This window comes from Porites lutea, chromosome 6, assembly GCF_958299795.1.
Source record: "Porites lutea chromosome 6, jaPorLute2.1, whole genome shotgun sequence".
Lineage (NCBI taxonomy): Eukaryota > Metazoa > Cnidaria > Anthozoa > Scleractinia > Poritidae > Porites > Porites lutea.
The window spans coordinates 30,713,437-30,737,623 of record NC_133206.1 but is presented as its reverse complement, the minus strand read 5'-3'; the positions used below and the strand labels follow the sequence as shown (position 1 = coordinate 30,737,623).

The 24,187-nt window shown below is 37.5% G+C and overlaps 2 long non-coding RNA genes across 2 annotated transcripts in view; one reads left to right on the top strand and one right to left on the bottom strand.

Annotated features, from left to right (window-relative positions):
* The window catches only part of LOC140940231 (uncharacterized), a 17,778-nt gene extending 2,324 nt beyond the window's left edge, over window positions 1-15,454 (top strand). Inside the window, exons 2-4 of the long non-coding RNA XR_012166314.1 lie at window positions 873-995; window positions 11,703-11,755; window positions 15,005-15,454. This is a non-coding gene — a long non-coding RNA (uncharacterized lncRNA). The remainder of the gene's footprint in view (window positions 1-872; window positions 996-11,702; window positions 11,756-15,004) is intronic.
* Window positions 993-18,493, bottom strand: LOC140940242 (uncharacterized). Its single transcript, XR_012166324.1, has 7 exons — window positions 18,353-18,493; window positions 14,260-14,529; window positions 12,978-12,997; window positions 11,697-11,721; window positions 10,766-10,848; window positions 8,292-8,361; window positions 993-2,118 (listed from the first exon to the last, which is right to left on the bottom strand). It is a non-coding gene; the product is annotated as an uncharacterized lncRNA (long non-coding RNA).
* Window positions 18,494-24,187: the final 5,694 nt, after the last annotated feature.

Below are 24,187 nucleotides of genomic sequence, written 5' to 3'. Positions count from 1 at the left end.
TATGTTTGAATACCGGACCAAGGACCACATACCATATCAGTTCAGGTCAAAGGTTAAACTGAGCAAGTCACGAACCAGGTTGACTCCTGTAACCTCTGTGTGGCTATTTTATGCAACAGGTTTCACATTTTGAAGCTGCAGGAATGTGTTGCACAGACTGAATGTGACCTTTACTTTTCACAGCAAAGTTGTATGTTTAACTCCGGCTAAAAAAATTATAATTTGCAAATAATTCTCCACTCCAAGAGTGGGAAATTAGATTTTTTGAGTAGGGAAACTACTGTGAGTTCAAAAACCCCTCTCTTTGCTGGGGGAGAGAATGGTTTAGGGTGCATAGACGATAGGTGTAAAGATGCAGTGTACATGAGCTTGTAATGATACAGTGTATATGAATGTGATGGTACTATAGTGATAGGCACATCCAAGGTGACATTCATCTCGCAATGTACATGTAACCTATTGTCTTGACATGTTTACTGGTACCTTATGTCTGTTATACAGCAATTATTGCATTCATTGTTATCATACATTCACAACACATTTTTAATGGTTACAGACATAAAGGTATTAAATGGTTCAGGCATCTTGTTGTAAGCAAAAAGTATGAACATTGTGTGTACAAAATGTATTGCAGTTAGTTTTTTATTTCAGGTAATTTTTCTTTTTCTTTGTTCTTTGGTATAGTTATGTATGCTTGAAGTAAAGGAGAAACAAAAATTGACTGGAATAAAAAATTAATCATAACATGAATACTATGTTCTTTTTTTAATGCTTTGTATTCTACTGACTCTAAAAGCAGTTGAGCAAACGGTTTTTTTTTTTAATCTAAAGTTGGTCTCAGAATGGTTTACATTTTGTATTTTTCATTTTAGCCCTTTTCAGCAAAAAGCTGGTGGATACATGTATATCTACGCCTGTGAATTAATCAGGCACACAAGTTCCAAGGTTATGAGATGAAATTTTTGCATTGCAGATGACATAACATTTGATAACAGGTTAGTTGAGTTAGCTTATTCCTTATTTTCTTAGTTTTAGTGAAATGACTTCTTGTACAGTATTACCAAACTCAGTCTATTTATAAACAAACACTGATATGCTACTTTTATAGCGGTGCTCCATGCACGGCGCAGAGCCCCATAGCTAAGGAAATGTGGCAATCTACCCATCCGAGAAAATTTGGTAATCACATGACCATACACCGAGCGAGCGCGCGACCATCTGTCTGCACCACAGGCATACCAATGTAAAATAACTCAATCAATAGGTATGGCAACCCAAATGCAACCCAAGGTTTTATTTGAAAGGGAATCACATGGCCGCCCGGACTTTTAGAAAGAAAAAACAACAACAAAGTTGTGTCTTTTCGGTGTTATTTTTTATGTTTACACTAATGTGGATAACGGAGAAAGAGCTAGAGCAAGTTATTGAAAACAAAGGACCCCACAAATTGCATGGGAAGAAAAACATGGAAATTCAAACTGGCGTTGAGAAAATGAGAAATGCTAGTGGCCAGCAAGGTGAAAATGAGCGGCAGTCAAAAATAAAAGGGAACTGAGCACAGGAAACATTATTAGGTAAACACATACGACAATTCCTCCACAAAAATAATGTGTGAGTAGGAAGTTTGACGTTTTAGTCATACAAAACAGCATTGTAGTCGTGAAAAAAAAAACGGCAAGGGAAAGACAAAAAAGCATGCTGCACATGCAAATTTTTTTTTCTAATTAGATGAAAAAGTGTGCTGCACATGCAATTTGTTTTTTTGCTAATTAGATCTATTAGTCTTGAGGCCATTTTATTGTCGTCCCCATTTAGCATTACACGATTTAATTTTTTTGTTTACACATATCATTAACCAGAGCTTTGCTTTTAGCGCGGCTAAATCTATATATTAAACTTACAGGTACATGTACAGCAAAATGTTAAATTAATTTTTGCCCTTTAAAGTGATAATTGATTCAAAGACAAAAAACATTACACTTATAACATTATATATAAGAATAACCTTAGAACCTTAAAACATTTTTTGCAACAACAACCATAAACATGTCCTTTTATTTAATTAGTTTACTTTGTTCTTTGTACTTGTCCACCTCTTCATCACAGAGGATCACCACCCTATGTGCGAAATAAGAAATATTGTTACATTGCTATAGGCTACAGGTCACCTGAAATCTTACAATGAAACTGTTTTCTGCCAAAAGTCTCTGAGCCGGCAACAGTGCAAAATCTATGAAATAAAACTGTCACCGTTATATGTGGCTAAATATCGTTTAGGCAAAGTTAAACTCGAGCTAGTTGGCCAGCAGTCTTCTTCCACTTCAGTATGTGACCTACGGGGCGGCCCGTGGGGAATTGCAGGGCTCCTTGTTTGCCCTTTTGCTAGTGTTGCTTTGCATTGTAGCTTTGCTTGCTGATCGTAGCGGATCATTTTTAACCTTCTTGTGAATCATTGCAGATTCTTGCTGATCGTAGCGGATCAATGTTTGCCTTCTTGCGAATCACTGCGGATTCTAGCTCATCATTAGCGATGAGTTTACCCTTGAACAACAACGGCTCACCGAGGTTTACATGTATTTGTAGGAGTTCTTTTTATAGGCTGTAAGACAAATTGAATCTCAGTATTTTCCTCGGCTCTCCCTTGGGTAACATTGAAACTTAACAATTATTGAAAGCAGTGGCTTATTACAGCATTAATGACGTTACACAATATTTATTCCTGGGGTGTGGGGGACCTTTTGGCCTCTGATTTGTTTATTCCTATATTTATTCAGGCTCCAAGAAGAAATAAGCATATCAAAACAATGTAGCATACAATTAAGACACAGGGGTTTCAATAAGCACTGACTACTGACGAAATGTGTCAGCTACATTGCTCAGAGAAGTCGGCTTCTTTTCCTTCAAAGAAGAAGCAACTAGTTTGAGTAATGTAAAGGACAAAAATATAATTTGTTCACCCGAAAATGTACAGTGTAACTTAGTATAATTATCATTTGTTCATTGCTTGCAGGAGTTCATATTATTGTGTGGCTAATAAATCAAAATTTGACTAAACCCCAAATCTTCTTGAATGGAAATCTCGCTCTTTTATACTCAGTTTAGTCCCCTAAACACTGGAAATCGCTTATTAGGGCTTTGCAATTTTAAAATTTTCTGAGGGAGCATGCCCCCAGACACCTCTTGATAACGTGGACTGTTGATACAGTCAGTTACTCCCTTGTCTATTCAAATCTGCTGGCTACTTCAATTTTATTGAAACCTCTGCAGACAGGCAATTTTTTTAGCTGTTAACCCTTTCTCCTAACATTAGCAATGCACAATCAACAGAAAAGTTATGAGAATTAATAAAAAGATGATGCTGTGACCTTTTAACAAATTCTCCCACTTAATCCTTTAAGGCAATGTATGGAGATCAGTTGGGAGAGAATTTGTATGCAAATATTGAGACATAAAGAGTTAAACCATTGTTACGCTATTTTACATGTCAGTGGTCTAAGGGTATGTTTCTTTTTGGCTTTGCCTGTTCGGATGCGTGTTGCAGGGGCCAATAAGGTTGAAGGTACTATGAGTTGATGTTTTTTTTAACCAATGAGATTCTAAACATGACATTGCTGCGCTAAAGGTCAAACAAGGGCACTTTGAGACTGGCATTTTGTTTCTTCACAATTTAGTCATCTTTTGTAATGGCCAAAGGTGTTTAGAAGCATAACATTTAAATATCTTCATGATTCAAATGCTGAGTACAGTGATGCAGCTGTTTAAGGGTTCATATTTTAGTGTGGCTGCTGGTTCAAGACATTTATGACCTAATTCGGTTATTATCGAACAGCACAACGTGAAGTACAAAAATTATATTTTTCAAAGGTTTACAAATGAAACATTAATAATTGGTATTTAGATATTGACTTTAACTTGCCACCTCAGCACCGGGTAGGCCAGTTCTTGCTGTTCTTTCATTTACAAACACCCCCTGTTGTCTTTTGCTTTAGTGGGTGCAAACATGTCAGTGGCTATGCTTCCAGTGCTGGTCCCTTAGATCCTGTTCCACCTAGTCAACACTGGTTCTCAGCTATGTCAGCCCCATTTTTCACATATTCTGGTTTAGCTAGTTTCTCAGATTGTAGGAGACAATTTGAGTTGCCTGTGTATAACTTAAAACCCTGCTGTTGTTGAAGGAAATTATTCACTCTTGGCTTTCTTGGAAATGGTGTAACCTCCAGGATTCCTTTGCCCATTCCCACTTTTCACAATTATTTGTTGCTTTCTGCAGCTCATTTCAATTTCTCCTTTTCAGCTTGTCATATATCTGGCATAAACTAGTAATAGTTGACACTACCGCTGCCCCCGCTCTGTATATGGTCGGTCAATAGTATTGTTGCTTGTTGTGTAGCTCTTTGAAATATACCGATTCATAATGAAGATTTTCACACATATTCCATGCAATAGGTGAGATAAATACAGCAAATGCAAGGTTCCATGCACAGTTTCAGCTTGATTTACGCAGCTTTGATCAAAACAGTCTCAGTTCCGAGAATAGTTTATTCGAAACCATAAGAAAAGATTTAATTAGAAGTTATTTTTCGTTATTTCTCTTTCTCTTTTTACATTCAGTTCATTTTATTTGCTGGAAATAAACCTTAGAAATTAAAAGGACGTTTGATCAATTCACGCTCATGCATTCTAGTCTTATTCTAAACTTTATTGCGGAAGGACATCTGTGAGCAGGGAAAAAATCAGCACAGAATTTGATTGTCAGCGAATTTCTGTAATCATCCATCGTTCTGCTAGTGTTAAGCTAGCCGTTGTTCACTCATCTTGCTTGTTTGGGGCTGAGTCTTATTCCGGTCGAAGAGAGAGAAAGAGTGTCTGGCAAGGTTTCCGATATAAATCAAATATTTGTGAACTGGTGTCTGGCAAACTCTCCAAGTGTTTATATATACACAGTTATACGCACCCTTTAACTTCATCTGCGCTTAACAAGTGTCTTTTGGGCCATAACTTTCAAAACAACTGCTCCACAGAATGTCACTGATAACACATAGCACAAAATAGTATCGAAGTATGCCTGCACGATAAATGTCACAAAATCTACCTAAGCAGTCCCTTCAGGATTTTCTGTCTTTACGTCATCCTAACCATTTCGTACTTGTGAGCGCGAACAATAGAAACATCATCATTACCTACTGATTCCTCACGGCCCCTGTTCAAGCAATTCAAGATTTTTTCTGGTATTTTTTCTGTTGGCTTCCCCCTCGATGCCCGGCTTTCCCCTATGAATCCCTACAAACTCATTGTTGGACTTACTTGGCTAGCTTAAGAGCTTTACAGTGTAGTTTCTCATTTTGACTCTTGGATTGGTTTCCTCTACATGCCAGTATTATAGTACTCCAGAAAGGGAATTATTTTATGAGTTCAGCACTCAGCTGGAAAAGCTGCATGTACCCTTCAGGTTCCCTATGTCCTGATGAGGAATGGAGACTGTATGTATTTTCTATGTTTTTAGTTAGCTTGCTTCTGCTCTCTTTGTAACTTTCAATTGCTGTATTTTTCAAGAAGGGTTTCCCAGACCCTCTGTAGAGTTATCTTTATGTGCAGTGTGTCATGAGTGGGATGAAGGTTTTCAGGGTCTCTCCTTTGTTTTGCCTTCTGATTACAGACTGCCTCTTGCAGGTGATTTAGAAATTTTTTGGACATATATGGTCGGAGGTACTATGAGTTGATGCGAGGAACCAATGAGATTTTGGCATCTAATTATGACATTGCTAAAGGTCAAACAAGGGCACTTTGAGACCCCCATCTTGGTTCTTCTAAATTTTTCATCTATTGTTACAGCTAAAGGTGCTTAGAAGCATAACATATAAATATCTTTATGATTCAAACATTGAGTACAGCGATGCAGCTGTTTAAGGGTTCAAATTTGGGTGGGTGGATGGGTGCTGCTTCAAGACATTTCTAACCTAATTCGGCTATCGCAAATTATGGTACAATGCATGTATTTCATAATTTCTGAGTTCTGTTACACATGCTTCGAGGTAGAGTGTAAAAGATCATATATTTTTCAAAGTTCTTCAAATGAAACGTTAATAATTGATATTTAGATATGGACTTAAACTTAGAAGTATGCAGCCTATAAATTGTGGTTTTAGAAGCTTGAAAGGCAGCTTATTTTTTTAAAAGCTGTACCAACTAAGTTGATCCTGTAAACAAGCTTTATTCTCTCACTTAAAAAAGGGACAAAGTCCACCATCTTCATGTGCTAGATTACTGTGATAAGTAGAATTCCCTCATGTACGAACCGTGAAAGGGGAAAAGTCCAACACTTACAGGTGCAAACTGTTTGACTACATCTCATGTAGACTGGTTTTTCACAGTCAGTAACTTCACATAGTAACTTGAATGTATGAAGACCTCTTTAGTTTTGTAACCAATGCCTTAAGTAAAGGCTCTTTTCTATAAACAGGCAATAACTTATAACATTTGTAGAATCGAGTCATCAGGGTAAGAGACTGTTTCATTAAGTAGAATTGCACATGGCAACCCCGTGAATAATGATGATGCAACCATCTACAACAATAATAAAAATCGTGACGTTTCCTAGCTATTCAGTATTCGACAAGCCCCAATTATCTTAAGAAATCATAAAGAAACCTTCGAGTCTTTTCTCTAAGCAACATTTGGTGACTTGATATTCAAAGTACTTTAACAATTTGTTAACAACTGCATCACTAAAATGGAGGTTGGGTGCCTGGAGTATCCAAGGGCTTCCACTATTGGCAGCAAGTCCCTAGATTGAAATAATGCCCGCATGACTGACACAACAGCGCAACCCAGCCATGAGCCCCTACACGAAAGGAAAGGAACAGGCACCCATCCCACTGAAAAACATCAGTGGACAAAAAACGAACAAAGCCTAGGGGGAGGGGGGAGGAGAAGAAAATGGCTGACAGAACCTAGCACAAAGGACAACTGAAACACGCCAATAAATCACATGATCGATGTAGCCAGCCACTGGGCATGTGCATGCCAAAGACCGCTGACCTCAGGCACTAAAGGCGCTCTTAGTTGTTAACTCCCTTAAATTGCATTTAAATGCATTTTATTTTGCACCAGCTCTCCAAAGGAAAGACGAAGAAAAAATGTGAATCTATAGTATGAGGATGGACTCAGCTATGCGTAATGTTTTGCATTTTCGTTAATGTACGGCAATTTCCAATTTTGCAGAAAAAAATTGTCTTAATTTAGGATTAAAAGAGTAGATTCTTGGTACAGTTACACTGAAGCGTTCAAAACAGCTCATGCACGTTAAAAGTACCTATGTTTAGCCTTGGCAGATAATGGCCAAACAGGAAATGTTTTAAGCAATAGCTATTACATAGGCAAGGCCATTTTTGTCATTCAGAATGAAGTTTGGGATCACTTGATCCAAGCACAATGCCTGTGGGTTGCCAGTCTAGCTATTTTGTACAAAGAGAAATCAAGTGCCCGAAAGCTCTGAAAAAATTGCAAACTCGTAATTGTAGCTTTGAATGAAAAATGGTCAGTACTTCACGATTAAACTCTTTAAAAATTATTGCAGTGGCAGATACTTAACATAGATATAAGATTATTTTATAAGAAAAAAGGTAAATTGAACAAAGGTCAAACAAATTTTAAATTTCAATATGTTGCTTATCATAAATAAACAAATTCCTTCATGCTGTGTCAGGTGTTCCATAAAAAAAAGTGATCACATTTTACTCATAAAGAAACTGTATTATATACAGGATAGAATACATGTAGAAAGGCAACAATGTATTTTAAAAAATCAATCCTTAAATCAGGGTGCAAAAAATTTTTTAAATTTGCCATTCGGGCAAGCTGAAGCTAGAATATACTAGCCCAAACGTCATTTCAACTAGCCCCCAAAAAATTGATGAGCAGAATTGATTTCACAGTTCTTGATCTGTAATTTGAATTCCTCAAAAAACTCCACTTGCCCATCGGGCAAGTTAAGAACAAAATTCACTAGCCCGATAGCAAAATCCACTAGCCCCAGGCTATCCGACACTACTGTCTTTCTTTGCTCGCTGCTTAAATCCACTTTCACATTATTCCCATACAGTAAAAATGCAAAGAAGATTTCAAATGTTGCTTGACTTGGTAACAATACTCTGTTCTATAACTGAAACCACAATAATGAAATACAATGTTTTCCCTAAGGCTTGCATTTGGACTTTTTATTATTGTCTACAGTACCACTGTATGGTAAAAGGTTATGTGACACACCAAGGGTTAGTGCATTGTTGCCTTACCATTTCAGTGTTTGCCTCCTGATTTCCTTCCTCCTCGTAGTACACTGCAGGCTCTAAGCTAACTTCTCCACTGAAAACAAGAATTTATTGTACATAATTAGTGTAAATGTCTTCAAAACCGTGAGCAATTCCATGAAATGATTTCATTATTTTATTTCTTAGCAGCAGTAGTGTTTATTATATTTTATAGCTTGTGATAAAATGGAAACAAAGGAGAGTTCCTTAACACCCTTCAGCACATGTAGACTCTGGGAAGATATACATGTAATAATAAATTTGTAAACAACAAATTTGCCAAATTCCTGGAATGTTGATTTACAGACATGTATGCATTTTACATAATGCATAATGCATAAAGGTCAAAGATTATGGCAGATTTTTGCAAAGTATTAGACACTAACTAACACGAGCCCGCAAAATAGCTAGAGTTAATCTAGGTAGGTAGTGGAGACTGTTTACAGAGTAAATTTACATTTTGCATAAACCTACATAAAGGCAGTTTCCAAAATAAAATGTACTCCATTTTTAAAGGGTGTTTTTTTTGTTTTAAAAGATTTTGACCAATCATAAGAGTTGAAAACAATAGCCGAGAAAAGTTTACAATTTTTACATGTTCCTCACATAGGATTTATGTGTTACTAAGACTCAGTCAAGATTTTGTTGTAAGGAAGTTGGTTAGAAAACAAGGAATTAAGGTGATTCCCTAGTAAAAGAACCTAACATAGATTGTAGATGAAACTTGGTACACTGATGTGACGAGTCAAGAAGATGATAAAAAAGTAATAAAAAGTGGGGGTCATCGTGCTCGTTTTGACGTCACAATGCTGACAAATACGGCTATTTTGGACCCTTTGACAAAAACTGCGCGCAGCCCAAAACTAGACAAAAAGGAAAGATTTTTTCAATGATGCATGTGGTATCGCACAGAATTTGACTTTAATGTATTGTTTATCCACTTACGTACCAGAAAAATGCCTTTTAATGCCCTTGTTTTTACTTTACACCCTAAAGTAGAATTAAATTGGACACGCGCTATTCGACACGTGATAGCTCAATCCGTACAATTTAGTAAAATTGCCAAAAAACTGAACATAGATTTGTGCCAATTTTTTTCTCACTGAAAGAAAGCACTGTCCTTATTAAAATCACGAAATAAAAATTGGGGGTCACCGTACTCGTTTTTGCGGTAGAGCTGCAGAAAGTGCTCACCACATGCATTTTCCTTGATTTTTGAGAGAGGACTGGGTCGAGTTTCAAAATAGAATGTAGGTGAAAGGGGGGAAAAAGTATTAAAAAATCCGTTTTTACAGAATTTACATCGAGATGTCACATTTAGGACACAATGTGATAAAGAAAGCGTTTAAATGAAAATCAAAGTGAATAAGCACAAATTAAGCATCCACTATCGAGGTTCTCTGCACTGCTTACGTTATGCACATTCCCACCACATTGAGTCTCACCTCGGCAAGAAACAACCGCAGGCAAGAATTGCAATAGCGTTTCTCTTCGGTCAACTTCATTTTAATAATGTTACTTCACATGCTCTTTTTTACGGAGGCCATCTTGTTATGCGCAGTAAGAGGTGCGCAGTGCAAAACCAGGGAATCACCTTAATATACATGCTGCTTGTGTAGTAGTGTTGCAGAGATAATGGTAAAATCAGCACCTTTTTGCTTTCCTACATGTTCATTGTGTTTGGTTCTTTCCTTCTTATCTGGACAATTACCAAAAACTTGAGGCATTGTATTGTCATCTCCAGTTTCTGATTTGCCTGAAGCAATTTTATTGGTTAAAATCAAAATTGAGAAACCATCTTCACTCCGATGAAAATCCTCTCAAAAAGGACCAAAGAAAGGTACAGACAAACATTCAAAAATGATCTGGTTTGATTTGTGGCATAGGAATCAAGAAACCATAAAGCACTTGGGATGCCTGTGGTTTGGATACACTAGCATTTGTCAACTTTTGATGTGCCTGGGTGGTAGTACATGTATAAGAACAATCTTTTAACCCAGTTTTTAAATGTTATCCACTGATAATATTATTCTTTTGCTGAAATTTGTCATAACTTTCCATCAAATTAAAATTAATCTAAATGGCAAAGTGAACCATTACATGCACATAATAAGGCACCATTGTTTTTTTCTTTACAAAAAAGGCATACACTGTGAGATTCAAGTTCTGTTTTAATTTCCTTATGAAGTTGGCTTTATCAATTCTGATATAGTTGCCTGTCCTAGAGACACATATTAATAATAGATTTAAAGCATTATCTCAATTTACGTTCTCAATGCAACTTCAAAATCTAAATTAAAAAAATTGAGAGCAATTTGTTATGTTCATTTTGAATGAATTGTCACATCAGATTTAGTTAAGTTGCTTTAGGACTACAAAATATGTTCACTTCATGAGTGTTTGTGGTCACTCGAGCTAATTGGGTTGGCCGCCTTTAAACTTTTTAACTGGCAACTTACTAAACGATGTTTAGGGGCTGTGTTGTCCTCTGAGTACAAACTTGCACAGGTGTACCATTGTCAGTTACATTTAATTCTGGTTCCTGTTAGAGCAATAAATAAGGCAAACTGTGAGCTTTACTATTACATTGCAAAAATCAACCAGCATTCATTGTTTTAAATTGGCCACATTGGGAAGTTTTCAATCTTTAATTTGACAGAATGCAGTATGTCATGGATAAATGAATGTCACTTCCAAATACCGTATTTATTCTGTCAAGCGGCCCTCTTGGAATAAACATCCACCCCCCACCCCTACCCATCCCCCCCCCCCCCAAAAAAGAAGAAGTGGACATGAAGAATATTGTTTATGATTTCTTTAATGCCCTCTGCTTCTCATCGAATGACCTGGCCATTTGCAGATGTTACACTGTGAGACATCGATAAGGCAACACCAGAGAGTTTGCCTTTTGCCCTTACTGAAAATGAAATAGAAATTTTGACTAGGTATTACTAAGAGACTTCTCCAAAGACCAAGTTCTTAGTCTTCTTTTTCAATGAACAGTTGAAATTCTCCTTTGGTTCACCTTCATGTTTGTTATTATTTACTGTTTTGTTGGAAAATTGACCTACTACTGGCTGAAAATAATGAAAATTTAATACCCAGCCTCGAACAAGCGCCAACCTCAAAAAAGCTCACACTCTCACGGCTCAAAAAATTTAATAAGCACCCAGGGTGCATAATCAATACAGTAATTCAAGTAAGCAGATTGAGTGACATGTTGATTTTACTAAAATTGTCAATATGGTAGCATACAGTGTATGTTTCTCCCACAGGCTGAGAAGGTCTGGGTTTGAGATTCTATGCATTGACATAATTTTATCTACAAAATACATGTAAAAATGTAAAGTTATGATTTTTAAAATTAACTGAGTGTAATCTGTTACTTACGTCTAGCTTATCAAGATCCTGGTTGCTGTGAAGAACAAAGAAATCAAAGAAATCAGAAGGTACCGTAAGAAGACCATTATTATTAATAATAATGATTGTATTATGGTGCCATTAGTTCTAGTGGGCTTGTTATTAACAGCTGCCTTTTATGCCTTTAGTTCTTAAAGTATATATCTATTTATTTCAATTTGATAATACTGTAGGCCCTGCAGTGCTGTCACTAAAGGGTGGGAGCCAGGGATTTCCCCCGGCTCATATATGCATTACTCCCGACTACTTTCATGGGACAAATAAAAATAAAAAAACCTTTGTAACACATTATGAGTCATTAGTGCACAGCTGTGATGCTTACTTAACCCTTTAAGTCCCAATAGTGACCAACATCAATTTTCTCCTAACAATCTACATACACTGTCAAGAGATAAGTTATGAGAATAAATAAAATGATCACCCAAGAGAAAATACCTTGATCTATTATCAAATTCCCTCAACTAATTTTTGAAGGAAATGTATGGAGATCAGTTTGGAGAATTTGTATGTGGATACTGGGGCTTAAAGGGTTAACTGTCCTCAGCTTGCACCCACTTGCAACAATTGTTAAACTGATCAATCAGAGTGTATGCTGTACTATGGTTACTCAATAATTATTATTATTATTACCAATACAGTGGAACCTCGACATAACAAGGGGCGAAGGGAATGGCAAAATTTGTTCGCTATAAAGAGATTTTGTTATATCGAGGTTCTTTTTCATTTATTTTACTATTACTAGGGCAAGGAAAATCGTTTGTTATACCGAGGACTTCATTATATAGAGTTTCGCTTTATTGAGGTTTCACTGTAGCATAAAATATAAGTTAAACTGTCTTGGTATGCTCTAAGAAAAATATTGTGGGGTAAACAAAAATGTCCTCTTCAGGTCCCACATAAAGAATAGCAACAGCGGCAAATATCAGCATAAGCAATGCTAAAAACAATAAGAAATAATAATTTATTAATAAGCACTGCATTCTCCTAAATGTAAATGCACAGCGCTTGTTCAGGGCAAGGGGGGGGGAGTGGGGTACCCTCTTTCAAGTAGACTTGGTGGTATTCAAACTAATCAGCCCCACCAGCCTTACTAAAATTGTGCGAAGTTAACGACATGTAAAAGTTTTTTACTCTGCAATAAGGATAGCAGGTCTAAAGGCATAAACATAAAAAGTAATGATATTAGACAGCCACTTATTTCGACTTTTGGGCATGTTATACTACAATCATGGTACCATTTTCAATACTCACATATGTCCAATGCTGAAAGGCTGCAGTAACATTAAAAGAAACAAAAGAAATGTGAGAATACACAAATCACAAATATTGAAAAAGAAAATAAAGGACAGTTGTTGTAAACAGGGTGGTAATAGAGTGGTATCTGTGGTACAATACAATTCTTTTCAACTATTGTACACAATGACTTAAGAAAGGAAATGCTATTGTTTTTTTATGTGAGTATAATCTTGTAGTAGCCTACAGGATGTATATGAATGTGATGGACTCTGATTCATAGATTGGTGGTCTTGTGGAACCCTTTCTCCTGACTGGGAAGGTTATATTATACGTAAATAATAATAATATACATATACATATATATAGCGCCTTTCTCTTAGTGATCTAAAGCGCTTTACAATCAGGACTCGATTTGTAACTTACTATAATGTTCCCTTGATCCATTGACGGACTGTATCTTTGAATTATTAAATGAAAGCAGCGTAAATTTCGATTGAAAAAGTAGTAGTGGTTAAGGTGGCTGAACAAAGTTTTGCTGGCGGTCAGCGGTAACTCGCGTGACAGCGCGTGTTTCTAATTAGACAAACAAACATGACGGCGAAAAAACACTGGTACACAGAAGACGATTTCTCAAAATCTACGCATTAAAATTTTGTGATATTTGGCAGAATTATTACTTTTATCGTCTTTTAAATAATGAGACTTTAAGAGTGAAATCGCGAGAGCCGCTTGCTCTCTTTCCCTTCCCTCCCACACAAGCATTTTTGTCTTCGAAGGACACGCTAAAATGCAGGCCTGTAGTGATTGTCACGCAACATATACCTACGTTTCGTGACAGAGATCAGAGAGAGAAAACCATCGCTCTCAGTTGATTTTAGTCTTAACCAAGGCGAACGCCAACGACAAACTCTGTACTCGGCTCTTTTGCACCATGTTTCAACACTGTTGCAAGTTGACATCGGCTTTAAGATATCACGCATTGTTTTGGCGGGTGCAAGTTATCAACAAACGATGTCGATTTCATTGTGTTCAGTTGGAGTTATTGATTCACATGAATGATGAATGCTTCCCTAATACGAGGTATTTTATTTTTAGTTACCCGAACTCTTTTGTCTCGGTCACTCAAAATTTAAAAACACGAGAACAGTTTCGAAGGGTCACACTGTGAGGGCTTTTGTTGTTTTCCATGGTACCCTGTGGGTATAACCGCGTGACATCTGTTTGACATTTAAAATAGCGTGTATGCGTGACGTTGAAAACTTAATCGTAAGTTATGTATTAATTATACTTAATTCACCTTCTATAAAAGTGCGCCTTTCTGTCAGGTGAAGTACAAGTGGTCACGTGATGATAACTTCGCTCCGGAGGTTTCACTTCATTTTCAATGGCCATAATGAGATATGATCCGTTTGTACTTGAGGTGTTGAGGCGCTATTTACAAGCAAATAATCTGCTTTAAACACTGAGACAGAAGCTTGTGTCTCAGGTCTTTCACTTTTCGTAACTCCTGTCATATGGAATCACCGCGCATGGCAGTCAGAAGTAGGCAAATTTTGGTACGTTTTCACTGCGAGAAATGAAAAAAAGAGAAACTCCAAATTAATACGTATGCTAGCGACTATCTATATGTTACCCGGCGTTTGCTTTGAATTTTTTAGCTTCTTTGTTCAGTTGTTCGACCATTTTATCGGCGTGTTTGATTGTTCGGTAGGTGGGTCTATGCTGTCATGTTATAATGGAGTTCAGGGGAAGGACGCGTTTTATTTAACCCCTAGACGTCGATTCAATCAATCAAAAACTTTATTTCACTTCGAATTTCAAAAAGATAGCATAAACTTATGCTAATATCCCCGTAGGAAAAGCAAAAACAAATAGAAATTAAATGAAAAAGGTAATTAGAATAAAGTAATACTACATATTATGTACAAATTTAAGATAACGCAGACAAGTATTCTGATGATTGTAAGTTTTAAAGGAAGCAGCAGATTATATGCGTTAGGTCGTAAAAAATAGTCTCACAATATTTTTTATACATTTCGCAGTTTGGTATGGAAATTGTCCAGTAGACGCTGGAATTGAGGGTCAATTCACAAACCATAGCCTGCGTGTGACAACAGCCTGGACCAGGGGACTGCAGAAAGGAATTCCATATAAATTTGTTACGGAGCGTATCGAGAATAGAGATGTTAGATACTTCAAGTAAGATTGAGATTTCAAAGAAGTTCGACTGCTGTGAAGCCGTGTCACTACCCGAGTCAGTTACTTCTGAAAAGGTGACAATAAAACGTGAAGTCGAGGTAGATGAGGAAGAACGGTGCAAGGCTGTTCAAGATTTCTGAAGGGATGTAATGAAGCTGGAACGTCTGCTACTTTTAATAATTGTACTGTCATAGTCTCAAAAGACTTTAAATTGTAACACATGGGAACAATTTTTCACGCTAACTCGATTATTTTCGTGGATATTTTGAAAAATAGATTTCATTTTTTGTTTACCGCTTTGTTGGCAATTAAGTTCAAATTGGTCCAGAGGAGGAATTTTATGTCGTCAGAAACAGCAAAGTTGAATTGCAGTTAATTGCAACGAGAACTTAATTTGCAACGAGAGTTAATTTCCATTATTTTTTTCGTTTTTGGGTTTGTTTGTATAAAATCCCTTAGTCGAGGGAATCCCTCAAACGAGAACGGGGGTCTTTTTTGCATGAGCATGCGCACCGAGACCTGATAAAGAGCACGCGACCAGTGACAGCGACCGTGGTGCATAGTCATAGGGACCAAATTCTTCACTTTGAAAGCTTGCTTGAGATTCAAATGGTAGCAGGCACTTAGGAAAGACCTTCGTTGTAAAAGATAAGTAAAGAAGTGGTGATTTAATATTAAAGTGGAGACTGATGCGCTGAGCGAGTTCAAAGAGCACGTTTCTCAAGGATGTCTGACACGAACATGGCTGCTTGTTGTTGTTTGGCGCTCGACTCGTGTCTTGATTCCCCTTGAAGAACCGCAAAGTTTGGCGTAGAATACATTGCTGATGGGAAGCTATTGACCAAAATGTTCTTTATTTAGTGTTTGTCTATAAATCGGATGCAAATTAGTTTCTCGATGCCGTGGAGGATTTTTGTCAATAATTTGTGGATAGCTGATTTAGCCATATTTCGGGAGTGGATTAATAACGATCAGTGGGCGACTACCCCGTCGTTATCAGTTGGAATAGGAAGTTGTTCTCTTGAGTATTTACCGATACAAAGTTTGTTTATAGGAAAATTGTAGAACTTCTTCTTTTGCGTGGACTAACATTGTAACGCAACTTTTGGTCGGTATCGCATGCTTACTGTACTTCTTGGGAAACCCAATCGTTTGTTTCATCAAAATCGGTCATCAGATTCGACTTTAATTTCGGTCCTATTGAATGCAGTTTTGACTGTGTGTCATTGATATTCATTTTTTTATTGTTCGAGATATACAGAGTGACTACCACCGACATTTCACCAGGTGACTAATCTACGTCTCGTGTGCTCTTAATTTTGTAGCTTTAAAGTGCTGGGAAAATTGTAGAATATCCTTTCCCATTTCAAAACAAAGAAAAGTGAAAGTGTTTACTAACATCAACAAACTTTTCGGCACTTTGTTTAGACTTTGATGAGGTCAGTGCAATCCTACAAGCACTCCATATACGCGCGCTGTTATCCAGGTCAAGTGGGGAGATGAAATTTGATAGTAGCTTGTGGTATGTTAAAGCCGGTCTACTTCGCTTTTGAGCCAATGTTAGAGTTTTTTTTACAAACTACACATTTTGTGAAATCACGAGCACATTCGCCAAGACCAACGAGCAAAATAATCGCGATGATGATAGCTTTGAGACGCGCCATTTTGATGAAGGCAGACCCTGTGGTGAGCCTCCATGCACATCGCTTGTTCAGCGGTCGCGCATGCTCATGCAAAAAAGACCCCTGTTTCAAACGAGGATTTTTACAGATAAATTCCGAATAGCCCACATTCGATATATTAAAATTCTAACATAACCCCGAGGCTTTCTGGTCCTTTTTTGTTTTTGTTTGGTTTTCTTTGTGTTCAAATCTCTTCTGGGAATTGCGAGACAAAGGAATCGTGAAAAATTTGCATTTTTGACCCTAAAGCCATAGGAAACCCACGCTCTAACTTTACGACGACGCTTAACGACTTAATTTAACGATACTTTAAGCGTTGTTAATTTCACAATGCTTTATGTGGTTTGGCTCTCATTTCACTGTTGGTGTCACGCGCCGGCTGTTATTATCGTCTCGCGTCTCGCTTTGACCACAAAGCATTGTGAAATCACAAAAAGGGTCCACTTGAACATAGTTTTTGCATCGTAAAAAACTTCCATTTCACTTCGCACCACAGCAGATTCAAGAATAAAATAAAACAGGTAAGATTTTATGTCTTTTTTAATTTCCATTTTCAGTTTACAAATAAGAGCGTGGGTTCCCTATGCTAAAGCTTGGAGACATGTTAGAATTTTAATATATCGAACGTCGATTATTAATAGTTATGAATTCAATTCATCAGCCCCGCTCTTCCCTGCTGCGTCATCAAGCCCTCCCCGTAGTTTCAGTTTGTTAAATATTCGTGAGGGTTGTACGTTAAATAAAGGCTGTTGAATAACAAAAGAGAAGGTGTGAATTATGAAATAAGGTGTCTTTAGAACCCTCGAAGCAAATTAAAAGTTCATAACTTCACGCATGAACTGTAAATACCCTGTAGGAAATTGAAAGCCGGGTTACCTGTTTAGACAGAGTTCTCGTGATGTACAGGGCTAAATTCTGTCCGGCCTTCTGTCGGTTAAGTTAACTTAACATAAAAAAATAATTGCGTAGTTGTCTGAAGAACCCTCATACCACAAATAAAAAAGCCAAATAGTTTTTGTTTCGAATGTTAGGAATATGTCTGATACTTTTGAATACTTTCATCGCATTTTCGCATGGAAACTTAGATTTTGCCGGTGTATTTCGTGGAACAGTGTAAATTGTTTGTTAGTCCTATTTTGAGCCTGGGCTGCACGATAAGCGTGTTTGTGGTAGTCTAACCGAAGCATTTTTTGCAATTTAGCATCTGTAGAGCACGTTAACGGCAAATAACTGTGAGAGATGCTGACGTAATAACGCTCCTTTTTACGTTGGAAACGGCAAACTAAAGTCTGCCGTCAACCTGTAAAATTGTTGCATGGTCTAGCGGAGAGTCTTTTGCCACTGGACCTGTTGCGCAAATCTCATGGCTTAAGTTGATGTCTCTGAGCCCGTTGTAATCGATTTGGATTTTTTAACCACTTGCTTAACCTTTACATTAGGTTATAACTTTTCCTTGGATTTATACTTTTGTTAATCATAGTTAAGTATTGTTTTGTGTGCTATCCTTACCTTTTCTGCCTTTAGCCGCCATACTTCTCTACTCGCCCAACATACAGCACGTTGTACCATAGTTCAGTGTGGAGTACAGTTGTTTGTTAATTAGGGTAATCCCCTCCTTTGGTAACGGAATGCTTGCATGCCCAAACAGATTCGATGTTTTGACAGTCAGTCACATCCACCATTAATCCATTCAACTGAAACGTGAAGACACTTGATCGCGCTGTCAGAAGTATTTACTTTATTTTCTTGAGTTTTTTTTGTTGGATTTCGCTATCGTGTTGGATTATTGGATTTCTCTATGGATGACTTAATAACGTTCGCGACAATGTACTTGCAATCGATTACGTGGCAGCTCTGTTGTCCGAGAACTCTTGTTATCATTGCAAACAACAATGTTTCATTTACGTGATATTAAAGAAAATTTTGAATCTAACCTTTCTGCTTTTTTTGGTCTTGTGTTTGTTTCTTTTGCTCTTTATAAAACAAAACCCGTTTACTTTATTACTTAGGGCCTGATTACATGAAGGTGGGGGACCCCAGGTAGGTGAGGTAACACGTGGCAAGTCACCCCACCTAACATGTAAACGTGATCACATTAAAATGAGAGATTATATGGACAAACGGGTTACCTCAACTACCTGGGTCCCCCACCTCCATGTAAACAGGCCCTTATACGGAAGTAAGGTCAGGAGCATTAAAACTCTTTATGTGGCGTTTTGTTTCACGTAAAGCTGGGATTTCTACTTTCAGTTTCCGAACGATTTTGAATATTGCTTCGGACAGCAAATTAACGGCGATAATAGGCAGATTTCGACAACGGCTGGATTTGACCGATGGCAGAATTGGCAAGTTGTGTACCGGAAGTCGCGTTCAGTCCTTTCCTCGCGCCTTCTCATTTGGCATTGCATTTTTGTCTTTTATATCAACTGTCTTCTTTCGAAAGGCACGAGTAGTGTGTAATTAAAGGCTATACGCCTAAATAAACTTGATGTTAGAAAACTGTGCACGAGAACCGAACAGTTAAGCGTCAAGACAAAAGTAAGGCATTAGACAAAAGCAAAGTGTTACAGAGGAAAACGCTAACAACAAATTAACAAATCCGCAATGTGATTTGGAAGAAAAAGTGCATAGTTTACCGCCTTGATATTAACAGAGCTCTCTCGCGCGCAGCGGAGCACCATGGGTAAAAAAAATTTGGTAACCTGTGCATCCGAGAAATTTTGGTAGTCACGTGACCGTACACCCGCCCGCCCGACTATCCATCCGCACCACAGGCATACCAATGTAAAATAACCCAATCAACATACAGGCAACTTGAGGTTCTTTTAGCGGAAATCGCATAGCCACCCGCGTCTTGTGAAGCAGAGACAACTAAAGAGTCAATGAAGACGAATTTTTTTCTGTGCCCGTGTTGTCTAAAGTATTAAGCTTAAATTAATTGTCATGTCCACAAATTTGGAATACAGAGAAGAGAGAGACAGAGAAAAAGAGAAAGCGGGCGACAAGCCAGCAAAGCTCAGCGAGAAAAAGAGCGACAGACAGAGCGAGAGATAAAAGGCAAAGGAGAAGTTTTTTCTGCTGGAAAAACAACATGAAACTTTTGTAGCGGCGGTGGGAAAATAAGAAATGCTAGCGCCCACCAAGGTGAAAATGAGCGGTAGTGAAAAAAATGAACAAGAACACGCACGACATTTCCTGCATAAAACGTGTAACCAGGAAGTTTCTGGAAGTTTCACGTTGTAGTCGTGCAAAACAACGGCAAAGAAGTGTACAAAAAAGTGTGCTGCACGTCCAAAGTTGCTTTTTTGCTAATTAGCCCAATTGTTGTTTTTTTTTTCACCGTTCTCGTTTCCTTCGCTGCTTAGCATTTCAGGATTATATATTTTGCTTAAGCAAACTATAAATGTTATCAGAGCTTCTCTTTTAGCCCTGGCTGAATCTATATATTATTTTTTGTTCGCAAACCAGAATTTTCATGTCACCTTACCTTAAAACCTGGTGGTTGTGGCTAATACTTCTTTAACTGGAGGCCAAAAGAGTTTAAAGACGAAGCCATCAAATTATATTCACTTTGAAGTTAGACAGGTAACGACAATTATGGTGGCCGACAATTGCCGTTCGTCAAAAACGACATAAATTTGTTAATTGTAAATTGAACTTTAATTATTTTGAATTGAAAGTGAAGTGAAAGTAAAACGCAAAATTATTATCTTTTTCATTGAACTGGAAATAGATTAATTTTTTTTTGTTTTCAACTCAAAACAAAACATTTTTATTATCACAAGAAAATAAAGATAAAGGTGAAATAAAAGCAGAAGTAAAATTAATATGCGCAAGGTCGGGAACTGCCATTCAATATTTAGCGTTTGTTTTTTTTGGCATCTACTTTTTGGCATACATTGTCTGTTTTAAAAAGCATTTCGTCAGCATTTCTATGGTAACTTGTCGGCATCTCTATAGCACTCACGCTTTTAAGGGAGCTATATGGTGGCCGACAACTGCCATTCGTCAAAGCGACATAAATGTGTTAATTTTAGATTGAACTTTAATTATTTTGCATTGAAAATAAAGCGAAAATAAGACGTCAAATTATTTTGTTTTTCATTGAACTGGAAATAGATTCATTTTGTTAATTTTCCAAACCAAACAAAACATTTTTATTATGAAATGAAAATAAAAATAAAAGTGAAATAAAAGCTGGAGTAAAACTAATTTGTTTACGGCACACGGTATTTAGCATTTGTTTTTTGGCATCTACTTTTTGGCATACATTGTCTGTTTTAAAAAGCATTTTGTCAGCATTTCTATGGTAACTTGTCGGCATCTCTATAGCACTCACGCTTTTAAGGGAGCTAGATCCTTGCCCGAAGCTGTACTTGTTCTGACCTAAGGAATTCAAACCCGACACAGTGGAAGTATCCGATTGCATATGCACCTGAATATTCTAGAAACATGATCAGCGCAGCATTTCTTTAACGCAAAAACCACTTTAAGCCTATTAACCCTTTTTAGTTGTAAAACAGTTGGCTTTCTCATGTGAACGTCAACGCCACTTTACAATTCAAGGACCGTTTTTTGCAGCTAAGGCTCTTTGGCTTACTTGCTTTCCGCTGAAGGAAATTCCATCGTCAGGCTTCGATAGCTCTTTCACACTCTGTCGATCGCACCCTCTCCATATAAAGTAATATCGCGGAACAAATGTGCACAATATAATGTCCAAATATACAGCAATGATCCACGCTCAATTATTTCAACGTCCTTTTAACAATTCCAAGTTCATTTCGTGCATATGATCTTGTCAGTGTTCTTTAGAATATTTCCATTTATACAAAACCCATCTTCGGCTGGCTACTCTTTTGTGTCGGGAAAAAAAGTGTACGCCTTACTAGTACCCTCCAGAATATGCCAAACATATGCGCAAAAGGCACTTTGAGCAAAAGTAATACTAAGTAAGGGAGGTAAGAGTAAAGTGTATAATTTGACTTTAATGAATATATTAATAAAAAGCGCCATCTGACTTGGTCGCGCGTTATAAGAACGGTCACCTCCATACAGAAATGTCTGGGAAACATTTTGGCGAGCCGCGGCGTCGTGCTTCGGGAAACAATCCCGACAATCCAAGTTCTTTTGCTCCTTATCATCATTGGCGACCAATTCGGCCAGCGAAAATTCCTGATCAAGGACTTAGCCTGCGTGTCAGACACGTGTGGAAATCATGGGGAGCGGGGCCTGGGAACGAGGTTGCTGTACCCTCGAGGAAGGGGGATAATCGCGTCGCGTTTCTCGCGCGTAGTTTTTTTTCGCAGCGACATTGCCCCTGGCGTGACCACTATGCACTTGCTTTGTTTTCGGCTGCTGTTCAAACATTGATTTTGACGGGCAAAATGTCTCGAATTATTGTCATTTTTGACAGTTTTTGGACCATGTGCTCCCTTTTCCTAAGGGTCACACGCGTGAAGTTCAAATTGCTTCTGAGTAGACAACATGTGCACCTAAAGAAAACAGGATTTTAGTTGCTGAGACCTTAATACTACAAATTCCGTCAATTTCGAATTCATACCTGAAAAAAGGAATGTAACTTGCCCCGGACGTCTAAAAGCCACAAGGTGTATTAACTTTTTATAGATAGTATGAGGGACATGTGTACTGAACGAAACTGCTAAAGTGACGCTGGAACTCAAAGCGACTCGTTAAGTTTTGCTAACTTCCGCACTGATTGCCCTACTCGGTTTTCACTGCGTCTTTACTAAGCCAATCTCTGCCTAGCAGTGTCTTTGGATCTAATAAAACCAGTGGAAAGGTAAATTGACGTCAGAAATTGATTGTTAATAAACGCAATTATTGGGTAATTTTCCCACACTTGTTTTAAAATGGCATCATGTATCATGGCTTGTTGGCCGAAAAGTTTGTTTTCAAGGTTTTTTTTTTTTTTCGACGTGCAACCCTGGACAATACCCCATAGCCTTTTTTGTCCTTTTTATTTCAAAAGATCGAGTGATGATAGGTTTCGTAGTAATATGGTTTGGAGTCTTTGTTGAGCACAATCGGTAAGGCCTAAATTCACTTTCACTAGCTTGTTATGCGTGTGATTGGATTGTTTTACATAGCGCCTCTTAAAAACAAAATGGTTATTTTGGTGTGAGCGCGTAAGTGCTTGTAAAGAATATGTCCGTGCAGAAAAGGATTGTTTTATCCCAACTGGGCTACAGAATTCAGTCATTTTTGAGACATAGCCGGTTATTTTTTACAAAGGATAGGTTGTTTTGTTGAGTAAACTTGTCGAACGCAAAAATTCGGCCTGATTTGTTTTCCAAGAATTCGTTTTCCGGGCCTAATCTACAGTGATCAAGAGCCATTATGGCTCTTAAATGTGATCGAAGATGATTGCTATTTTGTGGGTGTATATATACGGCTGTCAATTCGATGTGAGATTTTTTTTCACTCTAAAATCACTTAGCGTTAGCTTTCCCTAAAAAGTCACATATGTGCCCTTAGATTAACTGGTTTGTGGATTGCAAGGTTATTGTTTGATTTAAATTATAAATTTATTGATGGGAGCTTTGCTTTTAGCCCTGGCTAAATCTATATATTAGTATATCATTTATAAGAAACTATTATTTTTAAAAAATGCACTTTGCTTGGGTGTCAATGTATTTAGCACGAAAGTGCTAATTAGGGACACTATTTTCACTTCTCCTAGTGGAGAGGAGACTGCCATTTTACGTGGTCATCCGAGCCACGCGAAGGTCTAAAACTCCTGGCCTCAGTCGTTCAAAAGGTGGATAGCGCTATCCACCGAATTAATCGTTATCCAGTGGATAGGGTAATTGTTTGTTTTGGGCTGTAATACTTATCCCTTAATTTTTAGGAAAAACGATAAGTGTTCAAGGATAAAGAAAAGCGTAAAAAATTTTAATTATCATTTCTTTGATTGCTTTTAATTTATTTGATAGATAGTGCTATCCAACGTTTCAACAACCTGGGTCTGGATTTATCGTATTTACCTACCACAATATGCCGAATGTAGGAAACATGCATACATCCCCATACTTTTTTTCCTTGCGCCCTTTTGTGTTCCACTTTTTCTTTCAAGGAAGTGAGGTCTTTCTCTCTAGGTCTTAGCATGGCGATAAAATAAAAGAGAAGTTTTTAAATTTGATATTTAAGAAACCAATTTCGACGTCTTTTTAAACGGGACGGGTGTGCCTTTGTGTAGTGTTACACATGATTGGCTGATATTTGAGTGTCCATTGGAGTTAATTTCCATGAAAACTAAAGTGTTTAAATTTTAATGGCCCTTTCATAAAAAAGACCCAGCTGTGAGGGAAAAAAATTAGCATTGTT